We start from the raw sequence: 3,297 nt of genomic DNA on the forward strand, positions 1-3,297 counted from the left end.
ATAATATAAACAGTAATGTGATTGGTCACTCACCACTTCACATAATATAACAGTAATGTGATTGGTCACTCACCACTTCATATAATATAAACAGTAATGTGATTGGTCAATCACCACTTCACATAATATAAACAGTAATGTGATTGGTCACTCACCACTTCATATAATATAACAGTAATGTGATTGGTCAATCACCACTTCATATAATATAACAGTAATGTGATTGGTCACTCACCACTTCATATAATATAACAGTAATGTGATTGGTCACTCATATAATATAACAGTAATGTGATTGGTCACTCATATATATATAACAGTAATGTGATTGGTCACTACATATAATATAACAGTAATGTGATTGGTCACTCATATAATATAACAGTAATGTGATTGGTCACACATACTAATATAAACAGTAATGTGATTGGTCACTCATATAATATAACAGTAATGTGATTGGTCACTCATATAATATAACAGTAATGTGATTGGTCACTCATATAATATAACAGTAATGTGATTGGTCACTCCACCACTTCATATAATATAACAGTAATGTGATTGGTCACTCACTCATATAATATAACTCACTCATATAATATAACAGTAATGTGATTGGTCACTCATATAATATAACAGTAATGTGATTGGTCACTCATATAATATAACAGTAATGTGATTGGTCACTCATATAATATAACAGTAAATTGGTCACTCATATAATATAACAGTATGTGATTGGTCACTCATATAATATAACAGTAATGTGATTGGTCACTCATATAATATAACAGTAATGTGATTGGTCACTCATATAATATAACAGTAATGTGATTGGTCACTCACTCATATAATATAACGTAATGTGATTGGTCACTCACCGCTCTCCAAACACCCTGCTCCTCTGAATCTTGGGATCTTTACAATCTAGGTTAAATAACATCTATTACCTCACTGTTCATGAATGAATTGAATTTAGAACTTAAAACGTTATAAAAAGTATGTTTCAGGTATTGAATGAAAAGTCTGTGATGCCGATCCGATGTGCAGTAGGAACAGACAGTGACTCCTGTACAAAGTCTCTACACTGTGTTTTACTAATCTCACCAAAATGTACTGGTTCTCACCGGGCACAGTGATATGTTTATCGATATTTGTAACCAGAGTGTTTCAGGTTTGGTTTGGGGAGGTTGGAGACTGAGACAACGTATGACAGGCCGGGTTCAACCACCACTCGATCCAGGGAGAAAGACCACTGAGAGATAATAGAGATCTGTTTACTAGGTGAGTCACGTAAGAATGGAGATTTACCGTTAAATTGATCACTTGTAATGCCGTCCTACCTTTTCATATGCTGGGTTACGCATGGACATCTTGTCGAAGAATTCGTACCGGACACACAGATTCTGGTTTGTGGCTTCCTTCAAAACATGAAGCTCTGTTCCTTTCAGGGAACTAATGCTTCCTGATGAGAAGAAGAAGGAGGAGAAGAAGATGAAGGTGAAGAAGAAGGTGAAGGAGAAGAAGAAGGTGAAGAAGAAGAAGGTAAAGAAGAAAGTGAAGAAGAAGGTGAAGAAGAGTAAGAAGGTGAAGAAGGTGAAGAAGAGTAAGAAGGTGAAGAAGGTGAAGAAGGAGAAGAAGAGTAAGAAGGGGAAGAAGGTGAAGAAGAGTAAGAAGGTGAAGAAGGTGAAGAAGAGTAAGAAGGTGAAGAAGGTGAAGAAGAGTAAGAAGGTGAAGAAGGAGAAGGTGAAGAAGAAGGAGAAGAAGAAGGAGAAGAAGAAACGTAAAAGTCACAAAGTGCTGATATACTTCTCGTGCTCCTCTCCACTTATTACACATGTAACAAACAGCACCCTATGGCTTAGTGAGCTTTAATAGGGAGGCAAGGTCATGTCGACATTGTGATAGTGGCCAGTCAACCCACCGTCATCCTGAGCTTTCCATCGGGCCACTAAAACAGGCACCAGGTGTCCCTCCTCATCTTTTCTAGTGTCCAGCTCCACCTCTAGGTTCACTGGGCTGCTAGGAGTGTAGCGCCAAGGCTTCAACCACCCAGGATGCAGGCAGTTATCTATGGATGGGAGGAGAGGAGAGGAGAGAGAAGAGGAGGAGATGGAGGGAGGGGGAGATGAAGGAGAGAAGAGGAGATGGGAGGGAGACGAGGAGACGAGGAGATGGGAGGGGTGGAGATGGGAGGGGAGGGGGAGGAGAGAAGAGGAGATGGGAGGGGAGGGGGAGAGAGGGAGGAGATGGGAGGAGATGGGAGGAGGAGAGAAGAGGAGATGGGAGGGGAGGGGGAGAGGGGAGGAGATGGGAGGGGGGGGGAGGAGAGAAGAGGAGATGGGAGGGAGGGGAGGGGAGAGAAGAGGGCATTTTAATCCAATATGTCTACTTTGAACAGAAATGTTTTCCATCTTTATTACACTTATTGATGAAGGAAGTGATCGACTATCACATCATAAAGGAACCAGGCCACCGTGATCCCAGCTGGTCTGAACACAATAACCACACTGTGTGGACCAATAGTAACAGTCTACGGTACGTTTAGAGATACTACTCACTGATGTCGGCTTCGCATCTCAAACCCTGCACAAAAAGAGGAATGCACACAGGCACATGAGCAAATGAAAACCATAGAAGAAGAAACAACAACAACTTAGAATGTACGATGGGACTAATCGTGTATTTCTGTTAAGTCTGGCGCAAACCTGACTTCTCTCTGTTTTAGATATATTTCCACACTATGAGGTTGGAATAATATTGTGAAATTGTGAAAATGTTGATAATGCCCATTTTAGTGTAAAGAGCTGTTTGAAAAGCCTTCCTGAAATGGCTGCCCGTTTAAGCGGGATGGAGTGTTGGCCTGCCAGGTGGTAAACTAGTTCATAAAAGACCACTGGAAATGTTGGCCTGCCCAGTGACATCACAAGGCCTGCCCAGTGACATCACAAGGCCTGCCCAGTGACATCACAAGGCCTGCCCAGTGACATCATAAGGCCTGCCCAGTTACATCACAAGGCCTTCCCAGTGACATTACAAGGTCTGCCCAGTGACATCACAAGGCCTGCGCAGTGACATCACAAGGCCTGCCCAGTGACATCACAAGGCCTGCCCAGTGACATCACAAGTCTGTAAAGTGACATCACAAGGCCTGCCCAGTGACATCACAAGGCCTGCCCAGTGACATCACAAGGCCTGCCCAGTGACATCACAAGGCTGTAAAGTGACATCACAAGGCCTGCCCAGTGACATCACAAGGCTGTAAAGTGACATCACAAGGCCTGCCCAGTGACA

General features: G+C 42.4%; 1 long non-coding RNA gene across 1 annotated transcript; it reads right to left on the reverse strand.

The window, feature by feature from the left end:
- Nucleotides 1–1,157: 1,157 nt before the first annotated feature.
- LOC124030990 lies at nucleotides 1,158–2,751 on the reverse strand. Its single transcript, XR_006838060.1, has 4 exons — nucleotides 2,565–2,751; nucleotides 1,928–2,074; nucleotides 1,347–1,468; nucleotides 1,158–1,258 (listed from the first exon to the last, which is right to left on the reverse strand). It is a non-coding gene; the product is annotated as an uncharacterized LOC124030990 (long non-coding RNA).
- Between the last annotated feature and the right edge of the window lie 546 nt (nucleotides 2,752–3,297).

Source organism: Oncorhynchus gorbuscha, unplaced genomic scaffold, assembly GCF_021184085.1.
Source record: "Oncorhynchus gorbuscha isolate QuinsamMale2020 ecotype Even-year unplaced genomic scaffold, OgorEven_v1.0 Un_scaffold_19446, whole genome shotgun sequence".
Classification (NCBI taxonomy): Eukaryota; Metazoa; Chordata; class Actinopteri; order Salmoniformes; family Salmonidae; genus Oncorhynchus; species Oncorhynchus gorbuscha.